The sequence below is a fragment of the Dipodomys merriami genome, unplaced genomic scaffold (assembly GCF_024711535.1).
Source record: "Dipodomys merriami isolate MVZ:Mamm:240054 unplaced genomic scaffold, mDipMer1.0.p SCAF_2, whole genome shotgun sequence".
Taxonomy (NCBI): domain Eukaryota; kingdom Metazoa; phylum Chordata; class Mammalia; order Rodentia; family Heteromyidae; genus Dipodomys; species Dipodomys merriami.
The window spans coordinates 37,612,170-37,632,011 of NW_027203381.1; the positions used below are offsets into that span (position 1 = coordinate 37,612,170).

The 19,842-nt window shown below is 38.3% G+C and overlaps 1 protein-coding gene across 3 annotated transcripts in view; it reads left to right on the forward strand.

Moving 5' to 3' along the window:
• Znf521 (zinc finger protein 521) overlaps window positions 1-19,842 on the forward strand; it is a 289,500-nt gene that overhangs the window by 67,056 nt on the left and 202,602 nt on the right. The gene's annotated exons all lie outside the window — the stretch shown is intronic.

Genomic DNA, 19,842 nt, shown 5'->3' on the forward strand with positions numbered 1-19,842 from the left:
TGTACCTGTCTCTGTTTCTTGGAAATAGTTCTTCATCTCTTTCTCTTTTTTATTGTGTTTTTCTTTTATTACAGCTGCCTGTCATGCTTTGTAAGCTCTCCCTTTTCATTACTTGGGCTGTTGCTACTTTCCTTGCCAAGTCTCACTACTTTATTGAAGACTTTCTCTATTCCTGTGATGGTCTCACTCCCTTTTGATTTTCAGCCAGTTCTCAGCTCCCTTTCTTTGTAACTCAGATCTTTGCTTGAGTTTTGGGGTATTTTAGTAAGTTTAGGAAGGTGACACAGGTTGCTTGACAATGTGGAATTGAGATGCAAGGTCTCATATCCAGTGTGTGTTAGTCCTTAGGGTGAAGGACAGTGCACTTAGAGTGTGTGTGTGTGTGTGTGTGTGTGTGTGTGTGTGTGTGTGTGTGTGTGTGTGAGTGTGTGTGTGTGTGCACGCAAACAGAACACACACATACATGGCCCATGTGCACACTTAGCTAAAGCAAGAAGGCTGGGATAGGTGGGGTGAGGGATGGAATTCTACTCTTGACTATTAAGTGAATAAGAAAATTTGAAGTCTATTCCTGCTCTTTATTATCTCTGGTAAAGAAAAAGAAAAATATCCTCCTTGTGTATGCACTTTCTAGATCTTTCCTTGGCTGTCTTTTGACACCGTGTCACCTGACCTTATCAGGAGGGAGCTGGGGGGGCTGGGGCTCATGTTTACCCAGGGTCCTCTTGGGACCGAACACTACCTCTGAGTCCAGCTTCTTTCAGCTTTACAGACAAAGACAAGGAGAACATTCTCACAGAACTCTGCCGTCTAGTGTAAAACAGTTCCAGCTGTTGCTGCTCATGAAATTTTTTTCTTTTTGAGGAAGGAGAGGAATAATAATAATAATAAAAAAACTATTGGCTTGTTTTTTAGGTGTGGCTATATTCATTGAATTGTCTTCAGACATTGATCTTTTTTTTTAACTGATCCTGTTTAAAAGTAGTGAGGGATTAAAATACCAACTGTTTTGGAATTTGGAAAGTTATAATAATATTTTTATTTCAGTTCAAATATAAAATATTAGTTCAAATATAAGATATGGTAGAAGAGATTCAGAACCTTTTTTTGGAAGATAAAAAAGTTGAATGTCTGCAAATTTACTCAAGTTTGTAATAGACTTCAATTGTTATGCAATTGAAGTAATACATTATTTCATATTTTAAATTTAAGGTCAAGTTTTACTCTTGAAAGCTTTCTAGCAAAACAAGACAATAAAATTAATTATACTTAATTCAGACACATAAACTTGGAAGGGAGGTATAGTTGCTTTTTTTCCCCCAAACTAATATTCTTGCTGATACAGCACAACCCTGTGAGAGTTTTATAGGAGTATTTATTGTGGTCCAGTAATTGGAGACCGACCTCAGCTTTTAATTGGGCTGTATTAGACTTGAGACCCAGGAAGAGCACTTGAATACAACTCAGACTGCAACTCTTGCTAAGTGCAGGCTAACTCAAGGGTTAAGTTGAGAACAGAGTTCCCCTCCAGAGTAGGAGAGGCCAGAGCAGAAATACATGATGTGTAAAGCCAGGTGACTGAAGTGAAATTCTCCCAGAGACAGAAGGAGGCAACTTTTCAAAGTGAGGTGCCTGGAGGAGTCTTCACTGAGGAAAGTGAAAGAAAACAAAACAAAATAATGAGGAGAGGTGATTTTTAATACATGTTAGAGGCTCACATGAAGCTTCCTGTGAGATTTTGGATGTACTTTCCGTTGGATAGTATGCCTGCCCTGTTCATTATACAAAAGGAGGTACCAGCTGCCTTTTGTACAAAGCAAGCACAGGGTGGGTTCAAGTCATTCTCTGTGCATTTAATGCATTTGAGGAGAGTGTTTTGTCCTTAAGCACTTTTAAGTATCCAATGGAACTCTTGAATCTGGAGCCCTAAAAAATTTAAAAGCTCTTTTATCTGTACTCCATGTGGTGCCTTGCACTTAAAAATCTTCTGTGTTCTTTGCTTTCTTCTTCAATTGGAAAATGTGTTTTATTCTGGCTGGAGATTTTTCTTTTTTTTTTCTGTTTGTTTTTGTTTTTCTTATTTGTAGGATTTCTTACTAAAATAACACTTCCATTTAAGTGTGGCATTTTGTATGTCGTCTAATTCTTTTAGGCTTCTTAGTAGGTTTTTCAAAATGACTCTCTTCTGACACCTTTCCACTTTTGCAATGGAATATTAGTTTTGGCACATCCACATTGCCTTTCATTTTCCATCCCAACACACACACACACACACACACACACACACACACACACACATGTGCACGCAGTATATATAAACTTATACTCTTGTTACTTCTGTACTTGGCCAGCCAGATGGAGCATGGGAGCATGGCTGTGTGGACTTCCCCTTCTCTAATGCTGAATTGTGTTATTTGAACTCCTGGCCCTGCCTCTTCTAAAGCCTGGATGTGGAGGGCCAGCCTAAACTGTGCTGTCTGGTCTAATTGCCTGATGAGCTGGTCATTCACTACCTGACCTTCCTGTGGCTTTAAAATAATCCTCAAAGGCCTTCCTCCTGTCCTTCGTGTGGGCACAGTCTGCCTTTGGACTCTGCATTCTGTCTTACTTTCGCTGTAGTCAGTACCACTGAAAAAGTTTTAAAGGTTTTAATAGGAAGAAATGCTAATAAAAATGTTCAAAGGTGGGACAGGAGCCAAGGACTCACTTCTGTAATCCTCCCTATGCACGAGGCAGAGATCTGAGAATCCATTTGAAACCAGCCTACAAAGAAAAATGTGAGATTCTTATCTCCAACTGACCAGCAAAAAGATGGAAGCAAAGCTATGACTCAAGTGATTGGGGGCTAGCCTTCAGGGAGGGATAGAGCCCAGGTGCTGAGTTCAAACCCCTTTAGCAACACACACACACACACACACACACACACACACACACACACACACACACACACACACACACACACACACAAACAGAGTCAAAAGGTGCTGACTTTTTACCTTGTTAAGCTATAGAATGTTGAGAAATTGTCCAGAGGGGTGGGGATGGTGAGGGGTAGACAACAACCAACAAAACAAAACAAAAAACCTTTGGAATATTTCTAGACTGAGGGGAATTTTCTAAAATATTCCTGATTTTCCCTGAAAGGATGCAAAGGCTATTTTCAAGATTCTTAAAACCAGAATCTAGTTTGTTAAAAAAAAAAAAAAAGGAAGGAAGGAAGGAGGAAGGAAGAAAGAAAGAAAGAAAAAGAAAGAAAGAAAGAAAGAAAGAAAGAAAGAAAGAAAGAAAGAAAGAAAGAAAGAAAGAAAGAGCAAAGTTAAAAAAAGCCTTTGCTCTAGGTATAAGAGAAGTTTTATTTTCTGCCACCTTCAAGCCAACAGGCTCTTCCTAAATGATGATTAAGTACTGCCTGCGATTCCTTCCTCTACAGCACATGCTTTATTGCAGCCACCTGCTATGATACAGAATATACAAAAAACTGTATGTATGTATGTATATATGTATGTATGTATGTATGTATGTATGTATATATTCACACACATACATATCTGTATGTACACACACACACACACATGCACACACACAAAGACAGTCCCAGCCCCCAGAAGTATGCCCCATGTCTTCCTGGAAGTCAGATTGCTTGAGTACTACTCCAAGCTCCACCTTTTAGTAGTTGTATGATTGAAGGAGTTACTTTGTAAGTGAGGCCTACCATCATGCCCTCCCCATTGGTTGTCTCTCATGAAGTAATAGAGACCTTATACCTCATGTCATCTTAGAAGCTGAGTGTTCAAAAAAGCATCTGTCATCATTGTGAAACTGTACGGCATGGATATAATAAACTGTTAGTATTTTCTACACTTTGTGTTTTCATGAAATGCACTCTCTAGAACAAGCTGTTGTAACATGATTTGAATCAGGCAAGTTAATTTGGTTTTTTTTGTTTTTTGTTTTTGTTGTTGTGGTTGTGTGTGCTGAGAATTGAACCCAGGGTCTCACCCATGCTTGGTAAATCACTGAGTTACTGGTCAGCTCTGGACCAATGTTTTATTGTGAAATAGAAATAGAAAGTAAGACCTGGAAGCTTGTCTCTGTGCAGGATAAATCATTTCTTCTGTCCTGTATTTGTGCTAAATGACAAGGAAATCACAGTAGGTTTCCATAACTGATCATTTTTTCACACATTTTATAATGCTTTTATCATTATTCTTTATTCTCTTTGTTTTTCTCATCATTCTTTATTCTTGGAGTCCTATGAAAAGTTTTGTAGGTAAAGTGCCAATTGTAGGTGAAGCCAATTGATGCCATAGGAACATAGAAGATTAAGTGGTTGTGGAACACTGATTTATAGTTCATGACTCCTCATTCCTAGTTCCATGTTTGTTGATAGGAAATGCAAGAAATTTCATAACCAAGATGTAGAAAGTGAAGCCAAGGCAAGCCTGTACAATAATTTACTTAGAATGAATATAAGTAAGGATTTGGTAATGTGGGGAAAGAGAGGTAGGGATGAGAGATAGTGAAACAGCATTTGGAAAGTCCTACAGTTGAAATGATTTGATCTTGGCTTATAAAATATAGATTGTCTTTGATCACATCTTAAAATGAGTGCACCTGGAACAAATGTATGGCTGGGGAAAGTCCATTCTTCTCAATGGGACAATAAATTTACTTTTATGTTTAATTGTTTTAATTATTTTTGTACAGAGAGAAGAATTGGCCAGTTTGAGTCAATGTTGGTATATTATTCTTTTAGTTTGAAGAAGCCCTTGCAATTGTTGGATGTAGTGTTTTCCTTCTTTGTTTCTCACTTTGAAAGAAAGCTGGAGAGTAGTGCTAGAAAGAGTGCTGACCCTGACTTGTGTGTGGGGGGTTGGGGGGGGTGTAAAGGTATATATTCCTAGCAGATGAGTATTGAATAAGAGGAAGACAATATTAGGAGATACAAAGAGCTGTTAGAAGTCTTACACTTCTTGGTACATTCCTTGTCACTCCTGTTTTAAAAACGTAAAGAGGGATTATTTGTTTATAGAAGTGTGTAGGTCTGTGTGTGTGTGTGTGTGTGTGTGTGTGTGTGTCTGTGTGTTATTAAGCAGCAATATGTGCACTCACCCAGTTACACTGTGAGCATTTAACCCTTTCATTGCATTAGCTATTCAGTTGGCGGGGAGGGGGTCTTGATTATGTGTATGTATTTCAGGCATTTCCCTGACATTTGTCCCTGTTATTTTCAATATTGGAAGTGTTGGAAACAGGATAACCATCTGTCAGGGCTGGGGCTCAGGGGTGAGGGGACATCTGTATTTGGGTGGTGGCTGAGGCAGCACTGAATGAGAAGTACTCCAAGGATCCTTCCAGCTCTGAGCCTGTGATTCTATGAAATAATTTGGCTCTAACGTAGTACCAGGGACATTTTTTTAAAACTTAATGTGATATCATATCCTTTATCAATATATTGTATCACTGCAGTTTGTGACATTATGCTGTAAAATGCTAGGCCATAAAAGCCTATAATTTATAAGGCTATATTAGGTACTTACTTTATGTATTATAGCCTGATAGCCTTGTAATTCAACATTGCCTATCATTTATTCTATATATAATTCCATGGAGAGTTCTGGTGACATTATAAACCACAAAAGCAGAGCTCAAGTGGTTAGTCATTAGAACCCCAAGATAGAAATACCTTGTATTACATTATTCAGTATTTATTATTTTCCATAATGTGAAGTTAAAACACTTGGATCTGAAACATTTTCTATTTACATTCCACATCACGGTAGTCATATACATGTCAATCAGAAATGTTCTGCTTGAATACCACATCACAACCATATGTAACCTTTTTATATTTAAAATGTGTGTTGGCTATACAAGGATATGTTGTTCATCATCCTGAACATCAATTCTACACCCCCTCCTCCCCACACACACACTGCCGGCTGGTTATCAAAGAGGAAATTCTGCTGCCCATCCATTGTGAAGTTTTTGGTTGCTTAAAGAGAAGCAAAATACATTTGCTTTTGAATGAATTCTAAGTCATTTATGCAGAGCCTGGCCAAAATAAATACAAGGCTCTTACACACACACACACACACACACACACACACACACACACACACACACACACACACACACACACACACACACACCACTATAGAATGGACATAGGCCCATGTACTGAAATGCATTAGATCACTATTGTAGAATGCTGTCATGTATTTTTAGAAGTTGTCTGTATGTCCAGTCTAATCACATAATCACCTTGACTGATGTAGTTCTCTTTCATGAAGTTAGTTTTTGTTTTATAAATAATGCCACTTGATCTCTTCTGTTCTTTTCTCCTTTCTCACTACCTTCCTTTACCTTTTCAGAGACATTTTGATTATAGAAGCCCTGGATGGCATGCCAGATTATGCTAACAACAGCAGCTGGTATATTTCACTGGATTTGAGAATGAAAATTAAGCCTCAGCCTCTGCTTCAATTTCCCCACCATTTGAGCCATTTTACCTTGAGACTTTTTAGAGACTAAAAGTTGGAGGAAAGAGAAAGATGGCCAAAAGTTAATAAAAATAACTGAGTTATAAAGAACGAAAGCCAATCTACTGTAAAAAATGACCTGTTTTATGACATCACATTATAATAACTATTCACAGTGGTGAGCAAGTCTGCAGAGAATCCATGGTTATAGTCATTTATTATTTGTTAGAAGTCCAGGAAGAGGGACTGAGAGTTTAAAAACAAAGAAGAGAAAGAAAAAAATAGGAGTAGCAAGTGGACTGCTTTCACTTTAAATCACAGTGCAGTTTCTTTTCTAGCCAGTAAGTGACTTGAAAGTACAGAAAGATAAACAACCCAAGCAAGGGCCTTGGATTCTTGCCATATGCTAGGATCTCAATTAAGGGATGAAATTGCAGGACTCTCTTCAGTTGGATCACAAGGGAGGCCTGGTTCTGGGGGCCAGTCAGCAGGCCCTGGGGCTGTTGTGGGCCTGGGCAGAGAAGCTCCAGGGGTCTAACTACCTGCATTAGCATTAATGGTACTTAGTGCACAAATCTCTTCAAATCCATAAGAGAATAGACCCCTGGAAGGAAGAAATGGCTAGAGAGTCTGGTTTAACTTGGATCTCTCCTTTGTTAGAAATACTTGTCTCTTTTTCTTTGTCATTGCTGATGAGTATGTAAGGCAGAGAATTACAAATAGAAAGAACTTTGAGTCTCTGTAGAGGACTGAGATTTTTAAGTGCTATTCAAACTGCAAGGTGCAGGGAACATTGGAATTACCACATTTTGGGTCCATGAATAGCGATTTGCTCCATTTTAGCACTAATTGCATTGCCTGTGCTGTCATATTTTGCTGTGGCACCATTTCCTCTAAGTATTGCATTATTGACTTAAAAGGTGTCATTTTCCAAATGACAGAGGTAGGGAAGTACATTTTCCTTATTTCATAATTTGCACACAGATTGAAGAAGACTCAACCATTGTCACAGAATTCGGCTATGATGGATCTTGTATTTTAACTGGATTGTGGGTGTAGGGAAATCTACCAGTACATTAATTTTAATGGAAGATTGTGGCATCCTTGGAAAATATTTTGAAAGTTAAGTCATGTTAATTTTCTTCCTTATCTCTTTCCTCCTCTTTCTTAAGGCCTGATCATCTTTGACTTCTTAGTATTTAGTGTCACTACCAATAATGGTGAATTTAAAGTAATTGAGGCTTTGGCAATATTTATATTTTGTGTTGTGCTTTTCATCCATAAATGTACAGATATTAATCTATTCTCATCCTGAACATAAACTATATAGTTAATTCTCTTTAACCTTTTTTATTTTTTGTCACCAAATGAGATCAGTGACTTTAAATATGAATATTACATGTACCAATTTTTCCACTAGGTCTTTGACCCTCAGGTCTTTGTGAGTACAAAGGTGTATGTACACTTCAGTTGATAATTGATACTCTGGGATTCGTTTTGACTTGAGCCACTAATAAAGACATCCAAATTAGATTTAGGTAGTTTTGTTGTTGTTGTTTTGTTTTTGCCTTGAGCCAACTTCCTCTAACTCCATACTAATGAAAAGCTAGCTGCTTTTGTGGTACAAGGAAGGGAAAGTAACATTACATTAAAGGTAGATTATTAAGCTTGGAATGCAGCTTAGTGTTAAAGCACTTGTCTGACACGTACAAGGCTCTGTGCTTAATCCCCAGCACTGCAAAACATAACCAAAATAAAATGAAAGGCCAGGTTTTCCAGTGGTGATATGAATAAGGAAAGATCTAAAGATTACATTAATTGGCTTTTGCCGAGAATAGATATACAATGGCCTTTTGAAAGGCCTTTGCATAAAATAAGTTCATTTATTAATGATAATATCCAATTACACTTAACTTTCATTTAAAAAGTCATGATCATTAATTGTGTATTCAAGTCTTTAAAATTAAGGTGGACTAAATACATCTGAGCTAATAGAACTTCTCTAACTTTATATATATATATGTGTGTGTATATATATATTTTTTTATTTTATTTTATTTATTTATTTTTTGGGGGGGGGTCCAGTTGTGGGGCCTGAACTCTGGGCCTGGGCACTGTCCCTCAACTCTTCAGCTCAAGCTAGTGCTCTACCACTTGAGCCACAGTGCCACTTCCGGCTTTTTTCTTTTTGATTATGTGTTGCTGAGGAATCGAACCCAGGGCCTCATGCATGCAAGGCAAGTGCTCTACCACTGAGCCACCTTCCCAGCCCCTATATGTATATATATTAAAAAAAAGTTATCAACTTCTATTACATTAACAAACCTATGGAAGAATCAGTGTAGGATGGCAGGCCCAGAGCACCCTAGGCAGGCAGTGTTAATGCATTATGTTCATATGTTGATAGGAATGGGGCTTCTAAGTACTTACTTTGTATCCAAGTATTCACTCAGTACAGCACTATCTCTCTCTCTCTCTCTCTCTCTCTCTCTCTCTCTCTCTCTCTCTCTCTCTCTCTCCATGTATTCAGCATTTAAGTGATATTTTACATTGCATGGAAATTATGTGAGTGTTTGTTGCTCTTGTATAGGAAGGAAATAAATCAAGGGCTTTTGTGGGATTTTAAATTCTTCCCAAGGGGAAAGAGCTAATATTAAGGCCTTCACTAGTGGGATTAATTTAGTCTATCTCTCAAAAGTCTATTGGGTATTATATTTATACGTTATAAAATGTGTTTGGATATGTCTTAAATGAATATTTTTCTGTCTGCTGAGTGACTGTAAAGGTAGTAGTTTATGTCTGGGATGGAAGGATAGAAAAAAAGTAAAAGTGATGAGGCGCCACTTTCGGGCTGTGTCATGAGAGGGTGCAGGCTTATCACTCTGATACTCAGATCATTTTCTTACTGCCTGAGCACACTCAAAGACAAGTTGTTCTTAGATGCTGAGAATAAGAGGAAACACATCTACGCTTTCCACAACCACTTTTAACATTTTCCCTTTTAAAATTTATACACATAAAAGTAAGCTCTTTTTTTTTCTGCACATAGTGCTGATGGCCAATTGCCAAACTCTGTCTCTGACATCCATAGCAGCCTCCCTGGCTGTCTACGAGCAGATCTGTCAGTTTATCACCTCTCTTCCCCACTCCCCCCCCCCACCTCTCCCACTGCCTTCATGGATCACTGAGTGTGCTGGTGCTCATGTGTCAAGGGGAAGGGCACAGCTGCAGAGAGGGTCACCCCTGGAGACCCAAGCTTCCTGCCTCTGTGGTGTAGGCAGTCCTGGTCAGTCTAGCCCTGTGACCTGTTTCCTTTTCCTCTCCTCATATTTGTTTGGCAGGAAAGCCCATTGGCCCCAGTGCAGAGCACTAATTTTTGGCTGATGGGGAAGGCAAGGAGAGGAAAAGGAGCCATGTTTGAAAAATGTAGTAATTTGTCAACATGTGTTTATTGGAGTGCTGATCAAATTGTGGATTTTGAAAGCCAAATGTGTTTCTTGTTGTCTGGTTAATCTTCTTTGTGGTTTTAAGGGTAGGTGGGTAGATGTGTTACACATAACCTCATTACTAGTTGGATGAAATGTTGCCTGGGTGGCCTGTCAATCAAAAGGCAAAAGTTCTACCAGTTTGTTTTCATTCATTCACAGGCTTTGATTCAATCTGAACCACTCAGGCCAATATAGCTTTAAACTATAGTAAAAAGGCCTTAGTGTCCTTCTGTTAGGATATCCTTGGCTTCACCTTATTTTTTTTCTTTACTCTTTTTGCTCCACAAGCTGTGTTGGAAGAAATTGTAAAGTTCATTCTTTACAGAAACCTCAGTTACATGATAGAAAGGTTTATTCAAATGCCTGTCATATTCTTGCAAGTTTTATCACAGCAGGATGCAGTAGCCCCACAAATCGGCAGGAAATCCACCATAAATTTTTCAGTTCCTTGATGATTGAGTGTTTGCACTAAAGCGGGTTTTTTTTTTGTTTTTTTGGCAATATTTTATAGGTTGGATAAGGGATTTGTTTTGAATGAAAGCCCAGATAAGGTTTGTAAGTTTTTCTCTTTCTTCTTTATTTCCAGTTTTTTCCCCCTTTGGGGTTGGAACTTCTTTCCCCCCTCTGTGCTCTGATGCTTGGTTGAACAGTAGGATATTGAGGTACTTGCTGTGCCTGACAGACATAAAGTTAAATATACAACAATGAGGAAGAATCCAGGGGATGAGCTGTGAAGTCCCACAACAGACTTTAAGATGCTGTAAATATATTCAAATGGCAACTCTCCCATCCACTAGACACAACATCTTATTTCATCTTGAAAACAAGTCTGAAGAATGCCCCAAGAATTTTACATTGAATGTCTTGTGGTATGCAAGTATTTCTTTATTATTCCAAAGTACCTGCCCACAACTGTATCATAAATATAAGTAGATGGGGCAATGTTGAACTTGGTTGCATTTCCTTTCCAATGAAGTCTCATTCCTTCCTTCCATTTTGTTGTAATGGTACAATACCCACTTTTCTTCTATAACCTAGAATCTTTGGAAGTGTTCATCAATGGAATTCTATTCATACACCATTTGCCATTAATAGATGCCAGGTGTTTAATTGTTTTCAACAATATGGTCCTTGTTTCTGCTTTATGTAGTTAGACTGCAGCACAGTAGCATCTTACCTGAGAATCGGCTGCCTTCAGAGGAACTTCAGCATCAGACCCCAGAAGTAACAAGACTGCCATCTGGCCATGTGATACATAGGGAAGAGTCTCTAGTCCCTCTTAAGCTAGCTGGAATAACCAACCACCATAGCTGTTGATCATAAGAAGGGAGTCCAGTTCCTTGGTAAGCCTTCATGTAAAGGAGCCCCTAACAGCAAAGGAGTCTCCTCACTACAGGATCAGTGACTCTCCACAACTAAGATACCAGAGTATCTGCAGCATGGAGGAAGAGGCCTTCTCTTTTTCAGTGAAGAGAGACAGGGGATAAGGAGATGTTGATTACATATTCACCCCATTCCACCCACCATCTCAGAGTGTATATGAGGTATTTCATCTTCCTGGTGTTTATTTTCTTTGTGACTGTGATAGCACCTTTGAACTCTTGGAGCCTTTTCTGCTCTGAAATTCTAGTTTTGTACCATTTACTTTTCATTTGGTGTTAGTATTAATCACTACTAATCAATGTATTACTAGGGAACTCTACTTAACTCAAGCCCATGTTAGCCCATGGATAGGTGGTAAGTTTCTTGTAATAAGGCCTCTATGAGATGTAGTATCTTTTTTGAATAAACAAATAAGACAAATCTACCAGTTCTAAGTCTAAGAAAGGAAAATAACCCACCTTAATTATCTCTTCCTACTCTTTGGCCTTTTTTCCTCTTCTCACATTGCTTCTTCTCCAAATTTATAGCATAAATATTTTTTTGAAGACCAGAGTTAAAAAACAAATACCATGATGGGCTAGGAATGTGGCTTAGTGGTAGAGCGCTTGCCTAGCATGCATAAAACCCTGGGTTCGATTCCTCAGTAGCACATAAACATAAAAAGCCTGAACTGGCTCTGTGGCTCAAGTGGTAAGAATGCTGGCCTTGAGCAAAACAAGCTCAGGGACAGTGCCCAGGCCCTGAGTTCAAGCCCCAGGAGTGGCCAAAAAACAAAAAAAATTATCATGAATCAAGTAGTTGCATTCATGTGTATATGCTGTACATATGTGTGTGTGAATGTTGTGTTGGGTTATAAGAGCTGTGTATACACATATGTGCACATATGGATATTTCTTTGTGTTATGTGGTTTGTGTGTGTATATGTGTGTTCATACATGTGTGCGTGTATGTGGTAATAGTGACTGGGGAAGGTGCCATTAAACTACATGAAATTAGATTTTTGCTTAATATTTTTTTTAACAAGTGCATTCTGTGAATTGCTGACCTGCCAACACATTTGAGAAGATAGCCTGTTAAACCTTCATCTTCTCTACCTTTCATGTTATATATGCTTTGCTTTCCTTCATCCTTGGCTCTTCCTATAGTTTCTTCTTGGTTTGCTCTCGAACTCTATCTGGCAAACTAATGATAGTCCCTTGATTTACCTAACAAATAAATGGAACTTGCAAGATTTTGTTGAATTAATAATGAAAAATATGGGAAGGAATAATCGGCGTAAAAACAAATGTGGTGGTGATCATGTAAATTGTACCCCATAAAATATATTTTTGAATAAAAGAATGAGAACTTTCTTAGAAAATTAAATACTTCAAAATTTGAACCATGAAAATTCAACATGTAGAAATATTGGTCTTAGAAGAAAACTTACAATGTGCTCAATTAAAGATAGAACTGATAAATGAATAAAATTATCACAGTTTTAATAAAAATGAGTTGATCCCAGTGAAAATAATTTCAGTGGAAGTGGAAAACCATAGAGTAGTTAGCCATAATAGTAGTTCTGTACAATAAGAAATTGATGAAGGAATTTAATCAGCTCAGTTGGGTACACTCCAGAAATTCTTTAATGATAAAAATTCATCAGTATCGGCAAAATTCTGTTTAAAATGCTGGTATTCAACATTTTGGACTCAAAATGTTGAAGCAAGATAGCAAGGTAAAAATAGCTGTGATAAATATGTAATCTACTCAGGTAATTCTCACAGATCAACAAATTATGTGACAGTAGCTTCATATTATGCAGGAGAAGTTGAAGCCCAAAGAGATTGGAAAGTGGGAAACTTCTAGAATTAGGAATCTAAGTTTAATACATTGTAATAATGAGGATATCAATGCCTCATTTTGTTTTGTTGAAACAAAGTCTAGATTGAATAGGCTGAACTTGAATTTGTGATTCTCCTTCCTCTACCTTCCTAGTGTTGGGATTATAGGTGTGTGTCACCAGGTCTAGCCCATATCAACACTTTTTATGTTATGGATCCAAAAAGGGTAAAGCATTCTGTATGTAAATGTACTTAAACATAAAAAAATGTTAGCACTATTAAGTTTTGGATAATTCTGGTGTCATGGTCAGAAGTTTGATAGTTAAGTAATCATTTAGTGGGTTTTACCTAATTTCTCACTATCCAGAATAACTGTGTGAATGTGCGTTGAACAAGATAGAAACCAGTGGTTTGAAAGCTGGCTTGAAGTCACTCTGTCACATACCAGGCACTGGGAAGTAGCCTGAAATATCCAAGTCGCCTTCTGATTTTTAGATGCATTACTATGTATTTGTCCTGAGGCTAAATGAGACTCAATCTTACCTTGGTTTTAATTAAGATATTTAAAATTTGTCATAACATCTTCTATTCTAAAATAGATCTTGACTAGAGCTTTATTGAGAATTGTCCAAGCTCATAACTAAAACAGAAGATAATACAGTTTAGTGGTTGCTTTCCACACTCCCCAGTTGGTCCTACTTCACTATTCCCCACTCAAGATCTCTAAATCGTGTTCAGCAAAACTCCTGCTTAGTGATCTCTCACCATTCTCTATTCCTTCATTCTCTTTGAAGGTTTCTTGGAGTCAGAACCTCAAATCATCTCAAACCTACTATGGACACTAATGGGATATCTATTAATCATCCACCCATACCTTAAGTTCAAAGCCATACAATCCCTGTCCTTCAGTGGTACCCATTGTGGCTAAGTACCAACACTGTATGCAAAATGTTTACCTCTTCATCATTTTGACAAGTTGTGTCCTGCTACTTCTTACTCATGAGCTCCTATAAGAGCAGATACTGTGTTTTCCTTTGATCATAGTAGATGCAGAATAAATATTTGTAGAATGAGAAGCTGGACAGCTACTGAGAGTAAATTTATGCTACATTGTGAATGACTAATACAGTCCTAACCTTCCCACATTTACTTGTTTCTTGAAATATTTTTTTGTTTTGTGGTTTTTTGTTTTTGTTTTTGTTTTTTTAACTTAGGTGGCCTTGAGGTGTGCAACAAAGTAGGGGGTAAGTTCTGGTTCTATAAGTTCTAGTACCACATTTTGTGGTACAGGAGTTGCTTTAAAGGAGAACCCTATACATACTAGGGTTCCATATAGGATATGAAGCCCTAGGAAAGGTTACTGCCTTAAATTGCTACTGCTTTCTTAGAATAAAAAGCATTCTATTTCTGTACTCATGGATTTTCTATACTTCCCATGGTTCTTTTTCTTCTCTTCTTTTTTTCTTTTTCTTTTTTTTCTCTCTGTGTAGATTAGGACAAAATGAGTGGGCAGCAGTGAGTGTTTACATATCCTATATGAGAGTTCCAGTACTATCTGTTCTTTTTAAGGCAAAAGCTATGGCCCATTGTGCTACTATCTCTTAATTGTTGGTTTACTTAACTAAGGGTTTTATAACCCTAGTTAAAACTTAAGAGTTTTAGGATGTTTGGTCTGCTGTTCTGTTTGTTTGGAAACGCCTGGCTCTTTTTCTTCACTGCTGGTAAGGTAAATGCTGTAGTCTTTCAGCACAGCAGGGGGTGCATAATAACTTATGGTTCAAGTCAGCAACTCTGGGCATTGCTTACATATGTAGAACTTCGAGCAGATTTTAAGCACATTCCACAGAGACAAACTTTACAGGGCTCTGCTGGGTCGGAGTTGGCTAACAGATATGATACTTGGACATGAGCTTCATTTCTTCATGAAATGACTTTTCAAAATTAAAAAGAAGGTGGAAGGATAGGATGGAGGGATGAGAGAAGGAGGGAGGATGGAGATGAGAGGGTGGTTGTGAGTGTGGGAGGGGGAGTGAATAAACACATTCTTTTGGTCTTTTCTTTTTTTTTCTTCCTAGCTATTCATAAATATAAAAACATGAATTTTTTTTTGTAACTAAAGAAATTGGGATAGTAGAGCCATTGGCTAAATACACCAGATCTTCTATTGAGTATTTATCAATGTGTACTAAGTGGCCAAAATGGGAAAATAGCATCAACTTGCACAATTGAGCAGAGACTCCCTCTCAATGGCAGATAATTCACAGGGTTTGAGCACTGGGCTTTAACGTTCACCCCCACTACCTCCTAGCCATTGCTGGTCAAATGGGAGGTATGTCGTTAGTTGTAAGCAATATTAAGTCACTTGCTGCAAATCTGCTCTGGAAAGTAACTGGAGGCACTCTGAAGTAGTGAGTGTGAGCCACCCTGATAACTCCCTGGATTTGAGTCCCCAGTGACCCATACACTTCTTTTCCTACCTCCCACTGATGCTTTAACAACTGCAACTGCAGCTCTGCAGTGAAAGATGACACACTCAACCTAACCAAGAGGAGAAGCTTCACTCTCTGGAGATTGTTCTTCCCATAGTTGTCCCTCAGTATCCAGGGGAGTCAGTTTCAGAACCCCTGCATATAACAAAATCCACCGATGCTCAATCTTTGTGGAAAATGACATGACATTTGCGTAACACCTACAAAATCCTCTCAGATATTTTAAATTCTCTCCAGATGACTTAAGAATACTAACACGTTGTAAATACTATACAAATATTGTTTACGGAACAATGATATGACAACAATCTGTACATATTTAGTACAGATGAAGTTTTTCTGAATTATATTTCTTTCTCTCCTTTTTTTTTTGTGCCAGTATAGGGCTTGAACTCAGGGCCTTATGCTCCTACTTAACTTTTTCACAACAGGCTGTCATTCTACCACTTGAGACACAGCTCTACTTCTGAATTTTTGCTGATTAGTTGGAGATAATCATCTCATGACTTTTCTACCCAGTCTGGTCACAAACCATAAACCTCAGATCTCAGTCTCTGGAGTAGCTAGGATTACAGTGTGAGCCTACCAGCACCTGACTTTTTGATAGTTTCGATTATTATAGATAGTTGAATCCTTGGATATAGAGCTCATGGATATGGAGGCCTAGTTGTGTAATATTCAAAGAATAACAACATCTTTTAGTCGAATTCTATCAACCTATGTTTTCTGTACTATGCCTTAGTATTTTTTTTTTTTGTCCCATGACTCTCATGGAGAATTTGAAGATTGAAGAGATAACATAGTTATCTCCTGAGCACCAAAGTGGTATAATCAGTAAACATTTGACACATGAGTAAAAATATTAGTAGGAAATCTGCCACTTTCTCAGTGAAACTTGCCAAAGCATATGCAATAGTAATAGTCACAGTTTAGAATTCGGCAGTATAGCAACAAGTATACTTTATTGAGAATTTACCATGTGCTAGACATATTGTGTGGATTCTCTCACTGAGGTTGAGGCATTGTTTACAGATGACAATGCTGCGCTTTTCATGAAAAAGTGGAATAACGTGTAAGGCCTTTCAATCTTGTGTTATTACTTCCATACTGAACATCACATTTTGTGGTGTTCCTTGTTGTTTTTTTTATTTTTTTTAATACTAACTTAATTCCTCTGAAATATGCTGAACACTTGGCTAGTGAGGACTTCATCTTCCCCACCTTAGGAGAGGGAGGTATTAATTTTATGTTTGTGTTGTCTTTGTTCTATTTTTACCTTTTGACCTGTGAGGTGTAGGGTCACATAGTAATTAAATGGCAGAGCTAGGATTTGAACCCCAGACATGTTTGACTTTGAAGATTGTCATTTATATTCCCTTGTTGTCTCTGGATCAAATCCATTCAGGCTCAAAAGCTTCCTGCAGTCTCCAATGGATGAAAGTCAAAGTTGTTTGTGTGCCTTTCACTGACTAAAGTTTTTAGCCCTCTTCCCACTCCTTTTTTTTTTTTTTTGCCAATCCTGGAGCTTGAACTCTGAGCCTGGGCCCTGTCTCTGAGCTTCTTTTGCTCAAGATGAGGCCTCTACCACTTGAGCCACAGCACCACTTCCAGCTATTTTGAGTAGTTTACTGGAGATAAGAGTCTCACGGAGTTTCCTGCCTGGTCTGACTTCAAACCACAATCCTCAGGTCTCAGCCTCCTGAGTACCTCAGATTACAGGAATGAACCCCCGGCATCTGGCCCTCTCCCCATTCTCTCCTCTCCTTTCTGCTCTTAGTGTGATCAACTGAAGCCCACCTGTTCCTTGTTCTGTGAGCTGATCAAGCATCCATCTTCCCCTGTTCATTTTTTATCTGGACTCAGTCTGTTTTCTCATGTTTAGGGAACACCTGTTGGGTCTGTTTCCCTTGTGACTATCCTTAAGCTTGATGAAGTTGGAAATACCATTGATGTCTGCATTTCCAGTGCCTGACACACAGTGGGCACTTATCAAATCTTTCTTGCCCAATGTATGGAATAAATGAATAGTCTTGAAATCCTAATTTGCCTGGACCCTTGGCCCTTCTATTTCTTCTTTAGTTCCTTCAGTTCTGTTCTTATCTCTCTCCTGGAAGTTTTCACCTATGGTGCCCTCTCTAACTACTTTGGAGCTGAACTAATCTGACCCCCTACTAGATATTAGCCCCCTGGGTGCAGAATGGTGCACATATTTGTTGGATTGAAGTAAATTGATGCCATAACTCAGTCCTAAGAAGGTTTATTTCACAAGGGTCATGAGAATTGAATCAAAGGGCTGCTTCAAAACTTTCTTTTTCTGTTAAATTACAAAACCAAACTTGGTCAAGACCTGTAGCTGGAACGGACCAGCTTAAAATGAGCTCACTATTTGATCCTGCTCTTAGAAAGGAGAGGCTTGCCTTTTAGGCATTCCCCATGTTACCAGCCGGGGTAGGAAGAACATGGAGATGATTGGGTCTCTTTGCAGTGTGTACTTTCTTAACTGCCTTTCTGTTGATGATAGCTCCAGAATTAAGAGTTCAGGTATAGCACTCTTCATTCCCTAGGTTCAGATATTGCACTTAGTGATTGTCTTATGTTAAGCCTGAATTTATCCTCAGTTTCCTAACTATATGCCTGTGCAGAGTTTTGTGAGGTATAAATAACATGGCATATGCAAAACCTTTCACATGGTGCCTGGTGCATTTTAATCATGCACTAAATAATAATAATTATTTTTTTCTTATAATCCTTTATTCTAAAATAGTAGTTGATGTTGGCAAAACATTTTCATGTAAGTCATTGGGTAGGCAACCCCTGGAAAGCCCAACATACATGCTCATCTTTTATCAACAGAGATGGCAAATATCTACTGTCATTTTTGATAGTGTGAGGCTCATTCTAAAAGTTCATCTTTTCTTTGGAAGAATCCACATGGCCATAGAATAGAAGATAGAAGAGATGGTGGGTTAACCAGCTTTTCTTTTGCTGGCCTGGGATGCCTCCTATGGTCTATTTCCAGTGTTGTTTCCATTAAATTCTCTTCAGCCTCATAGCCCTCAACGTATTTCTTGGGAAGCTATTCTTATAATATATTGCCATTAGGATTTTTTTTCTTGATACAAAACCTGAATTTTCCTTTGCTTAATTTAATCCCTCTTCACATACACTTCGGACCTCTTTAAATAATTCTTTTCCCTCCCTGCCACTTGCACCTTTCAGTTACTTGTAGAAAGCTGTCATGGCTCCCTTTGGGCCTAATCCTATCACTGTGATTCATGTTGGGCAAGCTGTACATTCTGTAATAGTCTATGGGCATATTCTTAGAATGCTGTCTGATTGGAATAAAAGCAATCCTCCAGTGGTATGATCCAGACCTTATCATCAATAACAGCTACTGAATGTGAAACAAAGCAAGTGGCTTTTTGAGAAAGCAAAGAAGGTAATGAACAGGAAGACATTGTTTACCTTTTATAGTATTATTCTTATCAATGATAAGAGTGCCTCTTACTCTCAAGACCAATGCATGTAGTCTTTATGACCTATAGTCTATGCCTGTAGACGGGCACACTATTGTATGAACAGCTTCAAATGGCACCTAAACGTAAAGACATTTTATTGCTGACATATTTAGGGTTGTCTATATCTGTGCGTCTAATATTTTGGGAGTGTCTATGAAACATTCTAAAGAAAACTGAAAAATGTTAATTCAAGGGAAATAGGAAAGTTAAACAGTGGCTCCCAACATTATGGTGAATCAGCCTCACCGCTTCCTAAGTCTTAAAAACACAACTCTTTGGAAACCGAGGCCCAGACATTCTGATATAAAGTGATATCAAGAATGTTGAAATTTGAATTTGATAGTTTATGTCTCTCAGAAGAGGGACAACATTTTCCAGGGATAATGAGGTTCCTGGACCACTGCTGATAGAGGTCAGGATGCAATGCTTTTCTAAGAAACTTTCCCATTGGATTCAAGTAGTCAGCAGAGTGCTCAACTTTCTGCATTGGGCACTTCTTCTGGCAAAGCAGAATAGGTTATGCTCCCTGGGGAGGAACTTCTGTCTCTCAGGCAGCTCAGCCACACTTTGAGACTTGAAAAGATAGGAAACAGAGGTTTAAAACACCAGGTCACACACTTTAGTTCTCCTAAGAAGTTGGTAGATCGGGTATAAGAGCC